Source organism: Columba livia, chromosome 4 (genome assembly GCF_036013475.1).
Source record: "Columba livia isolate bColLiv1 breed racing homer chromosome 4, bColLiv1.pat.W.v2, whole genome shotgun sequence".
In the NCBI taxonomy this organism is placed as follows: Eukaryota; Metazoa; Chordata; class Aves; order Columbiformes; family Columbidae; genus Columba; species Columba livia.
In genome coordinates, this window is record NC_088605.1 from 75,664,748 (window position 1) to 75,682,606 (window position 17,859).

At 39.3% G+C, this 17,859-nt stretch overlaps 1 protein-coding gene across 4 annotated transcripts in view; it reads right to left on the minus strand.

The window, feature by feature from the left end:
- Positions 1–17,859, minus strand: part of BMPR1B (bone morphogenetic protein receptor type 1B) — a 209,840-nt gene that overhangs the window by 93,380 nt on the left and 98,601 nt on the right. Inside the window, exon 1 of one of the 4 annotated variants that reach the window (XM_065062388.1) lies at positions 13,792–13,916. The exons of the other annotated variants lie outside the window; for them this stretch is intronic. The gene's annotated coding sequence lies outside the window, so the exon portion shown is untranslated. Of the gene's footprint in view, positions 1–13,791; positions 13,917–17,859 lie in introns of those variants that run through there. 4 annotated transcript variants of the gene reach the window in all.

Genomic DNA, 17,859 nt, shown 5'->3' on the forward strand with positions numbered 1-17,859 from the left:
TCCATTTACTTAAGCATTAAGCAACCTGTGACCATCATAATCCTGATGAAGGGATGCCTACTTAAGTTTGCAACCCATCTGGAATAATAACAGGTATGAGGTGTCAGTAGCTCAATCTGTTTTAGTGGGTCCTTCTTCAAATATCAATTAAGAACACTAATTCTCATGATATTAACGTCTTTTACTACTCAAAGCAATAAGGAGAGGAAATGTTACAAAATCTGCATCTATTGTTACATGAAGAGTAGAGGACTAGCTTGGACCCTTGAGGGAACCGGGAAAAAAAGGAATCAATTGAATGTATAGAGATCTAATAATCTTTGTTCAAGTTCCTGATGGAGAAGGTATGGGTTGCTGAGGAGAGACAAAACTTGATTAAAACCTCCAAAGTCCAGAAACACTGTTTCAAAAGCTGAAAGAAAAGCTAGAATAAAAAGCAGAACAAGACAGAATACGGGTAAGGACTCAGCATGTTGGCCAACAAAAACCTCACAAGGCTGTAAACCCAACCGCACAGCTCCTGCTCAGTAAATAAATTCCGGAGATCTTTTTTTGGAAGTAGTTTGTATGGCACAAATATTTCTACTCTCTCTTTGAAACCTCCAAAAAAACAAAAGCCCCTGCACATACAAAAAAAAAAAAAAACAAAACCAAAAACAAAATGAAGTCAACAGCCCAAGTGAAACATGATTCTAATTCTCTAGAAAGTCCCTTGTTAACCATCCTGAGTAGGTCTTTCTTAAGTAGGTCCTACCCACCCATGAACCCAGACACTGAAGCTCAAATCCCATGATGTAACTAATTCTTGCTATGAAGGGATGGCCACTGCAGTGCTGGGAGTCACTCAGCACAGGGACGGGGAGGAAGGGAGAGAGTAAAAACAATCTTGGAGTGGAAAAATAGAATAAATTCATTGAGTAAGTTATTTACTGGAATTATTCACTTAGCTTCAATTACAATCCACCCATTCTATCCACCATCTACATTAAATTATAATAAATTCTTCTATTATAACTTGGCTTCATGCCTGCTGATTTACAATAGCTTATTTATTCAGAAAACAAAAGTCTGATGCTATGCAACCTTCCACAGGATTTATATGTGTACACCTGGACATCCCCAAAAGACAGTTTCTCTTTGAGAAACTCATTCCTTTTCTCAATTAGAGAGAAGAAAGTGAGCTTATTATATTGAAACTGCTACCAGATATTTTGAACAACATAAAAAAGGCCCAAGATATCAGAATAATCTTTAAAATACCGTTCTGCTTTCCTAAAGAATTTGGCATACGTCCTGCACCGAACACACACACACACAGTTCTGAGAATATATATGCTCTCTCCATCTTCAGCCATCATGGCTCTTTACTGAGCAAAAGTTTAAGGATTCTTCTAAAAGAAAAGTGTCATCTTCTACTTTACCATGTTATCTTTGATATTCACAAAGCACTGTACTTGAAAAAGAATTACACTAGAATGCAGAAAAAGGAAAAAAAATATGTATATTACATAAAAAGCAACCTTCATAAGTTTGGGTTCCACAGCAACACAGAATGATTATTTGTTAGGAATCCCAGTCTGTACTGGGATAGAATGAGACCAGGTTCAAACTAAGAGGTCTAGTTACCTTAAGAGAACAGCAGGGGAAGTATGTAATTAAGTCGAAGGTTTGCAAACTTGAGAATGCTGCTCGCCTTCCTCCCCTCATTCCCATACTCCTGCCTATATCTATACCATAGTACGCCTACAAACTGAACTGATCAGACTGTATTTGTAATTTTATATACACTCTAATTTTTCACCTTACTTGTCTCCAGCACAACATGTATCATACTTTGGAAGAAAAGCAGAAATAAATAAGGAAAAAGGTCAGCAACATTGACTTTTATACATTTTAACAGTACTCTATGAGCCAACACTATGAAGCAAGAGATAACCAAGGCCTTGTGGGGCTGTTTTACCGGGGGCAGCTGCTGGAGCAGCAGGATGTGAGCCAACTTCTACCCATTTCTGAAGGCACGAGTTCAACCAGCTGGGTGGGGGGTGGTTGTGCTCTGGATGGCATAGATTTGTTCTGCCCTTGGCAAAAGAGCAAGGACAACACAGAGAACACCACTGCAGAAAAACTCTACTGTAAATTCATACACATTTCAAGAACCTGAGAGCACCTGGGACACAGCCACTTGAGATCCATAATGACACAAGAATCCATGTTTTCAAATCTACCTCTCAGAAAAAAAACCTAGACATCACACCAATAAGAGGAAAGCAATGGGTACTTTCTTCCTCACTCCTTGTAGGACCAGCACAGAGTTTTATTTTGCTAATATCAACTTGCTATTCAATGCTAGAAGTGCTTTTGTAAGCCTGAAAACACACTAGCAGTACTTCCAGGTAGTTTCATTGCTGCTGTCTACTGCTATATTAAAGGGTAAGCATATACTTCAAAACTATAATTCACTTAGCTAGTTACCAGAGCCAGTATTATGTGAATAAGCTTGATATATCTCTGTTCCTAACCTATCAGAAAACAATTTATGGAATCTAATAAATTAAAAATGAATTGTCTCCAGCAACCATATATTTCACAATAAATGTATGCTCTTTGATCACAACTGACTGTGCTATGTTCTAATTAATTTTTATACAGAACTTTGCCATTGCCCCTTAACTAGATTTTATACACAAGACTAATCAGCTAGCATTTTCAGCCATGTCTTTGTCTTTTTACCTTCCAACCAAGTTAAAAATTCACAGAATCCTAGTATTTATGGCATAGCTTTCTACATATGTGCCATTTCAGTTTATGGAAGCAAAGATCCACATTTCTTCTTTTCTTTTTTGACCCCAATAGGCATATAACACAGATAAATACATCCAGACAGCTTAAAGACTTGCCTCTAGACTAGATGGTTGTGGAAATCAATCCCTCCCCAGCTTTCAAGTACTTTATTGCCCAGTGAAAAGTACTGGAATTACTCAACCACTGCAAATCCTCTTCACGATCTTTTAAGACAGCAATATAGTCATTCCATATCGCTGTTTGAAATGACAGGGTAGCCAGCACAGAGTAGTATTTTGGAAAAATATTACATCCATGAGTGTAATAGAAGATCCCTAATTCAGACTGTGGATGGTCTATGCATTTCTATGCATCTGACCTGTAGATTCAGGCATTAGATTTAGGGAAAGAAAATAAAGGTAAGGGTTAGGTACAAGGGATTATTCAGGGCATAGGAGTAAAGGAGGAATGAGGAGATTGGATGGCGACACTATTTACCTCCTGCTTTGCCACAGGAGCTAGATTTTGTTCACTTGTGGGACTAATATGTAATTAGAAATTATAATTGATTAGAGAGAAAAGTAAGTCTAGTGTTTTGAACAAATCTTCTTCTGTCTCTACCTATTCACATAAAAAGGTCTAAGGCTCTTTGCATCTTTTTGGATAGCACCACCATAGTCCTTGCTTACAAGAAAAGAAAGTATTACTGTCTGCATACTACATACCATTAATCTTTGAAGTGCAGTACAATACAAATACTTGAGGTACACAAGGTGCTCTAAAACATTTTATATACACACATACATACACACAGATGTGTGTTTTGAAAAGAAAAAAAAAAAAAAAAAAGCTTGAGGAAACTAAAATAGCATCCTATAAATTCCAATGAACTCCCAGTGAGAAAGAGAACAGCAAATTTAGCCTCGGCATCAGGCATCACTGCACAACACAAAATTCTTGTTGCATGTCATGTGGTCTAGAGACATCATTAAAGTTGGCACAATATCCATTTAAGAAAAGGTCATAAAAGTGTCTCTCTACAGTGGCTTACGTATATAAGTATCCTGCCTCGGGATACAACCACAGGTCAACAGACCCTTGGACATCTCAGCATTTTTCTGTGACTCTAATAATTAGGGTTCAGGGGATTTTGTATAAAAAAAATGATATTTTAAAAACATTCTTTGCTCTGTGAAGGAACTCTGACAACAATCAGTCTTAACACTTTGATACTGTCTTCCTATAGACTGATATTACAATGAGTAAGTAGGAATATGCAGAAATTCAATTAACTTTTTGGATTATGTGGCGGGCTTTCCTTTTGCACATATGGACCATCAAAGACCTTTTATGTTAAACGCTCAAAAATTAAAGTTTCTAATAGAGACAGGAAGTCGGTGCAATGGGAATCAAATGGGTGTAATGAGACCCTGGTGGTTGGAATGGGTACAAAAACCCGCATAGATGGCCATGTACAGCGTGAATTTGAGCCTGGAGATGATTATAACTGGAACCTTCCAAAAGGAAGGAATGGCTGTAAACTGTTAACTGTATCAATGCAACGATCTTGTATCTTACCACCGAGGGGAGTGTATAATTTACTAAGATAGTACAACCTGATGTGTTCATGCTGAAAGTATACTATTTTAAGAAATATATTGGTATAGGGCATCACATGCATATGATTTCAACTCTTGATTAGGATGAGACCTGAGCATAACAGAAGTGGTTCTTTGCCCAAGTTGAGTTGGAACTTACTTTAAATTTGAGTCAAGGAACAGACAACCATACTGCTTCAATAGTCACAGGACAAAATTGTCAGTTCAGGACAGTTAATAATGACAAGCAGAATCAAAGGAAGTCCATTATTCAGTCCATAAGCTGGTAGGGCAAATACACTTAAGCTTTAGTGATATAATTTAGTCTGGGTCACTGAAATACCTTCATTTACTTCTGAAGGAAGGAGAGAGGGAAGACGTTGTTGTATATCATGGTCCAGTACATGATAGTCCATGGTCCAGAAACACTTCATATGTATATGTCCATGTTGTACACTGATGAAAGATAATTTTGGCACCAGCAGACTAGTGTAGCTACTCTACAATGAACAAAAACTTGAACTTATACAGTCCCAAGTAGTGTGGAATTTTTAACTTACACAAATCTATCTTGTCAAAAGAAAAGGAACAGTGAAGAATCAATCGGAAATTTGTAAAACCACACAGAATGTAAGCAAGCAAAGAATCAAGCACTATAGATGCTAAAAGCAAATAGAAGCAAAAGTCACTGTTTCAAGATGGTAACAGAGTAAGAACAAAATCCAGAGCCAACACCATAAGGTTGACCTGTACTCTAAAGGCAGACAATATAGAGGACATTTTTTTTTTTAAACTTATTTTTTTCTTCTTTAATTAGAAGATTAAAAATGTGGTATGTCAAACTTCTGCAAAACAGAAGAACAGAGAAGCAGTGAATTCATCAAACACGAAATACATCGACATTGTGGATGAATAGCATCCCTAGAAGTTTGGTGCCAGTAACCAGTCGATACATTTTCCAATGGTAACAGCCTGAAAGACATGGCTGGCCTTTAGTGGGTCGGATAATAGATCTAAGTAAATCCCATGTGAAAAAGAAATTAAAAACATCTGCTAAGGACACAAATGGTTGATTGGCTGACGTCAACCACGGGAAAGCTTCCAGTATATCAGCTCTGGGCTTGCCAGCAGGTGTTGCTGCAATTATTCAGAACAATTAGAGGTGATATATCCAAAAGCACAGAGATGACAGGGCCAATAAATAAGGCAAGCATGATACTGTCAACAACTGCAACGTAAGTATTTCTCATAAATGCCTTGGCAACCTGTGCAGTAAAGTATTTTAAAGCCAACCACCAGTGCCTCAGATTTTGCCAGTCTTAACCATATGAAATAATAGCCTTCTCCATGACCAATGCCACTGAAATCCCTGAAACAACCTGATTTCTAAGATACCTCCTTTACTATGGAGTAGAATCTCACCTTGACAAAGAGAAATATAACCTAGAGAGAATATGCATCTGAGTGTATTTATCTATTTTCAATAAACATGAACTTTCACTAATGTTGGAATTTGTTATTACTCGGATTAATTGACTTGATTATTCTTGTTACACTTTTTCCTTTCTCTTTTCCTTTGTGGAAGATTTCCAGTATTTATATTCTTTCACTGTGCCTATGCTCCAGCTTACAAGAGGCATAAAACACAGCTCTAATATTCAGATGTCAGGTTTCTTAATACACTTTGGGTATTACAATACATGCAATGTTCTCCAGCTGGGTATATAGGCTAACATTACATTGTAGATCAACACCAAAGACAGCATAAATTTACCTAATCCTAAAATCTCCCCTTTTTTCCCCTTAATGAACTGCATCATGCACACCCAACAACATCAGGAGTTTTTAGGGAATCACGTCATAATCATGTCCACCTCGTGATATGCTCTCCAGTCTGATTTAAATTGCATTCTCAATTCATTCATAAGTTTAAAAGAAATCAGAGCTTATTTTAAATTTTTGTGAACAATTAATATTTCTAAATACCTTGAACTCTAGATAAGAAAAAAAAATCTATTAAAAAACCCACAATCTGGACATGATAGAAATTGCATCATTTTGTACCATTAATTTACCGCTCATGGAAAGCAATCAAGAAGTGTAGTGGCTTCTTCACACTGAACTGGATCACAGCCCTTGATTTGCTGTCTTGCTGTTAGGGTTTTACTGCTGACTTCAGTGCATTCTACACCAAAAGTAAAACCTTCTGTCATCCACGTCATGCCCCGCATTTCACAGAAAACCCGAACTGAAAAGTGATAGCAACTTTTACTTCATTTCAGTTAGAGCTAGCCTGATACCCCAAGCCAAATATGCATGCTTATTTCAATGTACATAAATAACATCACTCACTCTCACAAGATGCTTGGCCTCAGGACCAAGAGTCAGTCCCTTGTCCCAGGCACGTTTTGCAAAGTACTAACTGACTCAGTACAAGTGGAGTAACCACACTGCAGCTCATTTTTCTTTTTCTATAATTAATTTCAAATCATTCATATACTTGGAGCTGAAAGTCAATTACATGCTCTAATCACTTACTCTGAGATTAAATGGCACCAATTCCTTGTGTGCCCAGAATAATTTACTTAACACACACTCAGCTTTCATCTTAAAAACACGCACATTGCCACTTCTCTACAGGAAAGAAGCATTAAGGGAGACTTTCAAAATCTTCTCAGGATGCAAATTGCTGTATAAGTGGTAGATACAATTTTATTCTAAAGAGCTCTGAGGGTGGAAAAAGTTAAGGTGCTACTGACAGAAATATTCAAAAACCTCCATGAGCAAAATAAGATCTGGTAATGCAAATATGGGATGAAAAGTGGTTTGGCAGAAGTGACACAATGAAAATCAATATTTGTCTTAAAATTATTCTAAAGTACATTTTCTTAATCTACAAGTTTAAATCAAACAAACCAAAATAATAAGAAAACAAGTTGTTCTTCTAACAACCTGCTTTACAAACCACACCTGGAGCCTGACCTGAAGTCACGCTGCATGCTCTCTGACTCACGTTAGGAAAGCAATTAACAATTTTGTTGATGATCGACAAACCAGAATAGAATCCAGCTCATTTTCTCATACTGCTATGGAGCCAATAAAAGTAAAAAGTCATCAGCATTTATTTTTGAACTATGGAAAGCAGATGTATCTTGGAAGAGAAACAGATTTTGGATCTCTGGAGAAGGATGATAGCATTTGTACACAGTGATTTTCTGACCATATATGTACTTTACAAACAATTCCCTCATCCCACAGCATTTTAGCTGGACTTGTTCAAAGCTGGGAAAGTGACTGTCTTTTAAATAGCATCCTTTTCCAGTCACATTCAGTGGGTACACACTTTCTTTCCTTCAAACTGTTGAGAAGGGTTGCAGAAAAACTCTTTGCTTAGTGACATATGGACAGCTGCCCTCTGGCTTAGGAAACGGAGTTAGTACCTGCCATGCGACACCTGTGCTATTGTCATGAAATTAGAAACATCTTTGTTCTAACTAGGTATAAAATAGAGCAAAAATCTTGCACCGTGCATGCTTTTCTTCACATTTTGGGGAAGTAAAGCAGTACAGTTTGAGAGAGACCACCAGCCAGGTGGCCCATAAAGGAATAGAAATGAACACCAGCTGGCACCTACCTGGCCCTGTTTTTACTGGCACAAGGTGGTTAAAGGCGACATGTCTACTAAAGCAACCAGAACTACAACACTACACATGCAACAAACTTATTAGACCTGCACTTTTCAGCACAAGGGAAAAGGAATCATGCCAAATGAAAAACATCCCATCAAATGATAGCACAGCATCTCACCTCGCACACTCACTTCTGCAGGTACCAGGAGCCCCTTGAGGAAGCTGCTGCCTAAGCCTCAGGGTTGCAAAGGGCTGCCCACTAACTGCACCTACTGCCACCCAGTCCCCAAATTTGCTGGTAGAACTGGGTCCCTCCAAGCCAAGGCGACACTGGGGCTCCACACAGAGGCTGGACAGCCCACCTCCTGTGCAACCTATGCCAGGTTTCAGTGCACTTGCCTCCACTAGAGCTTCTCACAGCATCAGGAGAAAGAGTATTTTAGTGCACACACACAAAATTAATTAGCAAGAGAAAGGGTTACGAACTCCATAATTCACGGATCCCACATTAATGATTAGCTAACCGAACGAGCTGCCCAGTTGGTAATTTGATTCGCTGGAAAGGAAAAGGCACTCTACGGACCTTGAAAGGTTTTAGTAGAACTGCATGTCCCAGGTCACTTTGCTTCCCCCTGCCTTCCCCATCTCATTGTCAAGCTCAATTTGCCAACAAGGTCCTGACAATAAACACAAAGTTATATTTCAGGGTTAGTAGGCAGAACTCTTGCTGGATGTCATGATGAGCCATTGTATCGATAAAGGAGATGAGAGGATGGAAAGGGTTGGGTTTTCTTTGTTTTGTTTCACAAATGGCATTGCCTTATTCAACAACAGTTCTTCATTTACTGCACCTTCATCATTATACTTCCTATGTACCTGTGACTGCTACAAATAAGCAGAAAAACATTCCTGGGAAGTTAAAGGATATTATTTATGGCTTAGAGGGAGAAATGAATGATCTGCTAAACTGTCTAGATATTGATATATAATTTTCCAAGTCAAAGCTCTGGGACAATGTGCTTGTTAATTAAAAGTCACACTTTACACTTGTGCTTTCTGAGGTGGGATGAAATACAGTAAATAACTACGATTCACTGGCTTATTTTAATTTTTACAGAAACCATGGTCCCGCTTCAGTGCCCTGGCACATAGTGCAAAGTCTAAGTAAAGGGTATGCTGACCTTAAGAGAGATATTTCAAACACATGGCCTGCAGGCTGTGACCGTCTGGGAAGTCCGTGCTGGAGCAGGCTCCTGGCAGGACCTGTAAACCCATGGAGAGAGGAGCCCATGGTGGAGCAGGTTTGCTGGCAGGATTTGCGATCCCACAGGAGACCCATGCTGGAACAGTTTGTGAAGAACTGCAGCCTGTGGGAAGGACTCATGTTGGAGAAGTTTGTGGAGGACTCAGTCCTGTGGGAGGGAGCAGGGGAAGAGTCTGAGGAGTTGCCCCCTAAGGAGGCAGGAGTGGGAGAGACAGTCTGTGATGAACTTACCACAACCCCAGCTGCCTGTCCCCGTGCTGGGAGGGAGAAGGTAGAGAATTTGAGAGTAAAGTTAAGCATGGAAAGATAGGAGGGAAGGTGTATTAAGATTTTGGGTTTGATTTCTCATTAATTTTCCCCATGTCAAACCTGTTTTGTCCACGGCAGTAATTTGTGAATGATCTCCCTGTCCTTATCTCAACCCATGAGTCTTTTGTTATATTTTCTCTCCCCTGTCCAGCTGAGGAGGGCAGGGATAAAGCAGCTTTGGTGGGTACCTGGTGTCCAGGTTGGGTCAACCCACCACATTCAAATAAGACTGGACGTCCTGTGTGTGGGGAAAAAGGTAAAGGTCGGTGATCAAGGAACTCATTGCCCACAAACACAGTGTTCTGTAAACACATGTGTTGTTGAATGTGTACCTGCTCTCAGGCTGAGCAGAGTTTCTCTTGGACATTAAATACTCTCATGGTATCTATACATAAAATTGCTGATGTAACCACTTTAACTAAAATTTTCTCACCCATAGGACAAATTAAATGAGAAGAAGCACTTAGTAGTGATTTGCAAACACAAATCAAACCATAAAATCCAATACTCGCTACCCTTTCAAGGAGTAAATTCCAGTTTTTATATATCCATGGCATCAATCCAATAGCGTCGTTGCACGGGACACCTGCAGGCAGGGGTTCAAAAGTTTTGATCAGGAAGGATTTCAGGTTAGGAAAAGAACATGCCCAGCTGCAAATTCAAGGTGGAAGGAATAGGAAAAGCAAAATCAGTGCTGGGAGAGATGGCAGCCAAACAGGAGCTCACTTGAATAAAGAAAGAGCACTGACTCCCAAAACATAAATGGTTTTCTTTGGTTGCATAAGCCCATTTTTGCTAAGCTCCCCCATTAGCCTACCATCCTTAGAAATAACATCAGAAATTACGATCAGCCCTTTCTCTGCCCCAAATAAATCACTAACACTCCCAGGAACTACCTATGTTATTTGTGCAGCATACCTTACTTAAGAACTCCTTTACATGTACACATGCATACTATTTTACTTTTTTAAGTCTATTCCTCCCTTCCCTTTTTTCACATGTACTTTTTTTGGCTATGCCACAATCTTATTTCTCCCATGAATGCACAGCATGGATGATGCTGTTGTATCAACCTGATTACCTAGTTCTGCTGGGGAGTCTTCAAATGGAACATGTGAGCAAGCCAAATAGCAAGCAAACACAACATAAAAGCAAATTCTGCAGCGTACACCATCTCTGGAAATGCAGCTGCTAAAGCTGAAGTTGCAATGTCTTTCAAGCTCCAGAATGACCAAGAAAAGGGGCAAACTGGCTTTTGACATTCAAAAAGCGAGGAAAGATAACTCACATCCAACCCCAAGCACAACAGGGTTGTGAAGAGATAGAGTCATGACCGCTAATGTATTTCTATGTATTTGCTCCTGCGCCATTTATTAGTGGGGGGAGAAGGACATTAAAAAAGTTGTCCCTCCTGTCCTTTCGTGTGAAGCCTTCCTAGCCATCAGTTATGTGCAATCTCTGGAAGAAAACTTCAGCCTCCCTCAGCCTGGGAGTTGATCCCAGCCTAGCAGATAACCACGTGAGAGCCCTCCCAGGCATATTAACAATAGTCCAAAAGCCCCAGCATTAACCCCTGCAGCACCCAGTGCTGTTACAACTCCTACAGACACAAGTGCCAAAGAGGCAGCGTGTGACTTTTCTCACCCCAGCCCCAGCAGGTAATTGGAGTTTCCATGGATAATCCCAGCTATCAGAGAGAAAATCTCTGCCTCTAATGTGACCCATTAGCACAGAGTTCACTGATCAGTGGGTTAACATGCCATTAAAGCATCTCTCTGTGGGGCTTAGGAAGGGTCAAGAAAACTCCATCACAAAGAACAAAAATACCTATAGAGCTTATAGGTGGTTATACCAAGATCTTCATGAACAGGTCAAATTCAGCTCAGAGGCTCTTCTTCTCCTGGGGTGAGATGAGCAATATTTGCAATCCTGACATTAACCTCCACGACTTCCCTTCAATGCCACTTCAATATGCAAAACAGAAAATGTTTTACTAAATTATATGAGAAAGCAAACAGCCTACCTCGTTGTAAGGTCAGGTGGACACAATCCTACATCAGCTACTCCACAACACTAAACACACTTGCAGTTTATGGCCCCCGGTTATAAATGAGAGACATTTTTTCACCCACTACTAACAGGTAAGCCACATTAACACAGGGTAGTGATATACACACAGGCAGTTACTGAAGAACAGTTTATTCTCTTTAAGGACCATGCAAGTTCACCAATGCTACATCATTCGTATGCCTATAGTAGTAAAAGGCACAACAACAGCAAAACACAGTAATAGTAAAAACTGTCAAGGCTATGATCATCTAGGGATGTACAGTCATAACAATGCAACTGAGGATGTGGAAAAATGCCTAGTAACCTACTATACCCAAATACATTGCGCTAAGTCCCTTTCCAACAACTACACTTTCACTACTTATTAGCTGTCTTTTCACCAAGATACTAGACAAAAGAACACCCATATCACCTTCAAAGAGAAGCAGTGATAAATTTGGGTAAGGAAGAGGGGAAAAAATAGGAGGTTTCAGCTTGCATTTATAATTTATTTATAAACCTCAAAGAGATGCTACTGTGCTGCTCTCTAAAAAAATCAGTTCCTACAAGGGAGCTAATTCTTTATATATATATATATATATGTATATATATATGTTTGGGTTTTCTTTCCTTTCTCAATGCCCATGTGCTGGAATAGCTCAATAATGAGAGAATTTCCCAGTAGGTCAGTTTTACTGGTGTTAATTGTCCATATAACACACATTTCTATCTCACCTGTTGCATTTCCCAAAGTAGCTTCTTAATGTTTCCAGTGTTTATGATGACTGATATGTGGAATAATATGATGCACAGAGGAAATAAACATCATCATGATCATTAAATATATACCTGGTTTTCTACAGGTTCTCATATAGACTGCTTTTCTTATCTGGGAACCACCACTGTTCTTATCCTTTACTTGGTAAGTTTTAAACTGGTGGATAACGGGTTACATTATGTGCCCGGTGCACGCAAAACATTGGTGTTAACAAGTAAAGGATCTAACATAAGCCTTATCTTGCATTTCCTTGTATTTGTTACTTTGAGTCTCAAGCCTAAAGTTATTTTAACACACTTTTGTTTTCAACACATATTGAGTATGTGTCTAACACCCTCTGGAGTTGCAAGCCACCCTCCCACTCACCCCCAAAAATCTTCAATCAGTGCCAAAGTCTATATTTTCTTAACTTAAAGAAGTAATTCCAGGGCTGTCAACTGATAAATTTCATTCAGGGAAACTCTGTGTTCTTTAAGCAACACATTAATCTTCTCTGAGCTAACCATAGTAAACATCAATGTTGAATTGTACAGATTTCACATGTTGCTGCCAGGAGAGAGTTTTAGAAGAATTATCCCCTTTTTAGGTAACCTTGCTTTTAAAATTACACCCTAGAATATGCAAACAAAGAAGACTAATGAACTCGGCAGCCTGTATGCGTTGAGGAGGCTTTGAAAAAGATGCTGTGAGTAATGGAAAAAGGTTCATTTATCAAAAGCTGTATGGAGCTGCCTGGGTGAAGGTAGGTGAGGGAGAATCTCTCTTTCACTTTGGTTATAAGTTTGCTGTAAACACCCATTTCCCTTCTGTTATCAGGGAATATAGGCTGCAGGGCTATGTGTTCTATGTCACCTTGAAAAACTCATGAACAAGGGGAAAATTTTCTCTCCTAATAACCCACTTGCTTTCCCACCATTTCATTTTTTACACTGAGGTATGCAAGAACATCCATTTATGTCCTGCTCCTCTTAGAAAAACACAGTATTGACCCTGATTGCTAATAATAACCGCAGACAGAAGTTGGAGCAGAACTTCTTGGTTTCTGCTACTAAAAGCAGTGCCTATAGGACAGCAAGCACAACCATCTGCACATCAAGAAATGGATGCTTTAAAACACAACCCAGACGTTGCTGAGAGAGAATAGCTCAAATGACCTGCACTACTTTCAGTACTGGAAGTAGACTGCATGTGCTTCTTCTCTGATGCTAACTGACCTTTTCAAGCATGTTGCTAAATGAAGAAACAACCTGATATTCCTCTGTAACCATATACAAAGTCCCCGCGGGCAGCACATCGTTACACAGCAGGCAGGGCTGTGCCTCTTGGTGCCCTCGAGCTGGTGAAGACGCTGGAGGTAAAAGTGACACTAAATCGATTACTTACCTTCAAATGTCTTGTTTTTAAATCTGTTGCTTCCACCTGGTTGTAAGGCAAAGCAAGGCTGTTATGATTCACCACGAGAAGATTAAACTTGACAAGGGGGATTTATTTAATGTAACTTAAGTAACAGAAACCTGAAATAAAATTGCTATCAGTTCAGCCAAGATTTCTCTCGCACTCCCTCTCCCCATCTCTCTTTCCAGGACTGCTACGTAGTGGTCTATAAATACTGGTCCCGACACTTGCTCGGTGCTTTCCCTGCCGAAGGCACAGGTCAGTGTTACCGTACACCGCGGCACGGCTCACACAAAGTTCTCAGCTGCTCAGACAAAGCCATGGATGGGCTCCCCACCCACCTGCCTGGAAATACTGGGCTGCTGCCAGCTTTACAGATGCTGTGGACCTTTCCTGTAGGCACAGAAGGGTAATTATGAGGCTCATCTGAGAGGAGGAAAAGAAAAAGAGAGGGAAAAGAAAAATACAACCACAGGTTTTTGCAAGCATGTGGAAAAATGGGGGAGTGAGAAGGAAGAGGAAGCATTTTTGTTTCAGTGTCCTTTACAGTGAGAGGGGATCTCATCAATGTTTATAAATATCTCCAGGTTGGGTGTCACGGGGATGGACCCGACTCCTTTCAGTGGTGCCCAACGACAGGATGAGGGGCAACAGGCACAGCCTGAAATACAGGCATTTCCATCTAAATACAAGGAGAAACGTCTTTACTTTGAGAGTGACAGAGCACTGGACCAGGCTGCCCACAGGGGTCATGGAGTCTCCTTCTCTGGAGGCATTCAGGATCCACCTGGACACGTTCCTGCGTCATCTACTCTATGTCATGAACAGGCTGCCCAGGGCAGTGGTGGAGTCAGTGGTGGAGACGTTTAGACGAGGTTCTTAGGGACATGGTTTAGTGCTGGAATTCGCTTAAGTTATGGTTGGAATCTATGACCCTGAGGGTCTCTTCCAACTGAAATGATTCTGTGATTCCATGAACCTGCTTTAGCAGGTGGGTTGGACTAGATGATCTTCAGAGGTCCCTTCCAACCCCAATCATTCTGCGATTCTGTGCACATCTACGTACCATCTAGCTATGATTACAGAATTTAAATGTGTCAAGAAATTCTGCAAAAACACTTTCTATAAGACAAGCTCTCCTAATTGAAGAAAGTATATGTTTGTCATAGAATTCACACAAGAGCATTAAGACTGTATTTATTCACAGTGTGATAAAAAATACACATTAACATTGCCTCTCAAAATTTCTGTCAGTAGTCAAGCCTTTGGTGCCTAAATTCATGTTTAATAATTATGCACAGCATGACAGTAAGCATGAGACATCACTGGGAGAAGGAATCTGCAATCCTGCCCTGTAATAAATATGAATTTCAAAGTTTAAAAACACTTCCTAAAAGTAGAATTACTATCCCTGTGAACCCCCTGAGATGTTCTGAGATGGGCTGTTAAGAGACAGGTGCCTTGAAGCTGAAAACTGAGGGAAATTGAAAACAAGATGGCAAGACCAGCACAAACAACTCTGTGTAATATTCATGCCCTCAGTGTATGTTGTGGGACAGGCATCATAAGTGCAGATAAATGTCCTGCCTTTAATCAATACCTTAGATGGCATAACTGGGAGTTTTTGCCCAAGTGAAACACAAAACGCATCATAGTTTCATTAGCACTAAGAGCTATAGGAGTTTTTTATCTTAAAATCGGCATCGTTTTAAGGCAGCTTACGATCACGAAATGTTGTTTAAATGGACACTGTTTATAAAACCTCATTTTAAGAGCTCGTCATTTATACCACAGAAACCTGTTGTCTCAAATAAAAATACATTTTTACGACATGGGTAATTGCTGAGCTTTGGTAAGCTGCCAGATGTGAAGTCTTCCAACTAATTTGCTCATTACAAGTTTCTCAGTCATAAAACTCTTGCACACAGCTCTCATCCTCAAGGATGTACATGACAGTTTCATAATATCATTCCATCAGACTTTTAAGCTGCCACAAATAACTCCCTGAACAACCAGAAACCAGAGTGGTGTAATAAAACTGAGCAAGCAACTGAAGTTTTTATCATAGCTTTATGTGTAGTACAATGTCAAAACATGTTCTTGAATATCTGCAGCTGTAAAATAGAGAATTTTCTTAGATTTTTTTGAAATAATGCAGGAGAAGCCCATAATTTAAATGTAACATGCACATCCCTCTATTTCTGGAAATAAACAAGCAGCGTCACTTTACCGTCCCACATCACTACCATGCCACACAAAAGCGAAAAGGAGACACGCAAACAGCGAGAGGAGGATACCACAAACACTTCTGAAAGTGAAAGCTTGATTTCTTAACAATACATTTATTTGGCATTGCACATATGAGGGGTTACAGAACAGGTGATGAAGCACACAAAACCAACATCACCGACATCAAATGATACAAGGTCAGTGAGCTGACGAAAAATGAGAGCACAGCACGGTAGGAAAGTCTGACAGCACCGAGAGAATAAGTATTGGAGGAGGGAAAAGGAATAGCAGTATTAGACAAATATTCAAGTTAAAAAGTTCTATTTTTTTAACAAAAAGGCAATAGAACCTTCTAAGATTCACAGGCAGCATAAAATACCTTGTTAGAGCTCATCTATTGGAAAGCACAAGGAGGTGTTCATTCGATTCACCAGGACAAGAGGTTTTTGCAAACACAAGGTCCCTTCTACCACTATGGAAACTACAAAGTTTGTCTTGAGTTTGAGAAACCATTTCACCCACCTCACATTTCTTTTTTCACATTGTGTCTGCTTATTATCCTGACCCTTCTCAATGGAAAATTTAGCCCATTCATCACTTGGTGAATGTCATGACTGTCCCCATTCATTTCATTAGTCAAGGGAAAAAAAAGTCTCCTGTGTCTCAGTGTTAGAAATTATAATTTACATTAAAATCTCACAGCTAAAGTGTGGTATATAATATAGAAGAACTGGACATTATTTTGGGTCACCATAATGTTTTCTGGAGTTTCTGAAAGCCTCTGACAAAATTTTCAGTAGCAGATCTCTGGAGGAAATGCCAACTCTGCATTTCTAGGTCCTTCCCTACTCTGATCATTGGAGTCGATGGGACAAACCTTGACATGCAAAGTTAAACATGTTTAGCCAAAACTCAGTCTGCAGTGTGTGAAAGACGAATAATAGCTCAGGGAAAATGTGAATGTATCACTGTGCTTTTTTTATGGTTGCATTTTGCATAACCAGCAAGTCTGCAATTTAATAATGAGAAAGTTGTTACTACATCACTTAAGCTCAAAAATCTTAAAATTGATCTGGTTAGCCCCAAATCTAGGGCAACCACTAATATTAAACAAAGATAATAGGCTTACTTAAAATATGCCAACAGTATCATACATTTTAAAAGGCTGTTGTAGGTAGATAAGATAAACCCCACAGAACACAGAACTATATGTGAACAGTATGGACAAGTACAGGTACAAAATCCCCTTTTAGCAAGATGAATAATACCAGTTTTATAATCACCTAGGCTGACTTTAAAAAAGGAAAAACCTGATGAATGAAGTAACTTGAATGAAAGGAAACCAGTACTGTGAAAGATTAAAGTTATTTGGGAAGGAAAAAAGGAATGTGTCCACCAGTAAGAAAAGTATTATAAGGAAAAAGTATTTCCAGTAAGACTATAAAACTGAAAGATTGTAGCAGACACTAAAATCAAGCTTGTGCCCAGAAGCCTGGAGTTTTGCACCTATAAACCAGTTTAAATAATGAAAAATATTCCAAATATTCCATGTATTTTTAAAAGCATCTCATTCTGTTTTCTTTTTATTACATCAGCTATGATACAGTAAATCATGCCAAAAGTTCTGAAACCACAAAACAGCTTTAAAGGTCTGCAAGATTACTTTAAAAACTTTTGAAAACTACCTTAACGTATTGTGCCTCTTACGAACATTGAAACACCCTACATAAAATTTCATCACCATATGACAATCTCCGTATCTTCACGGTACATTGTGGTTTTATCCCTTATAATGAATGAGCAAATTTTATCCTCACTTCAATGAAG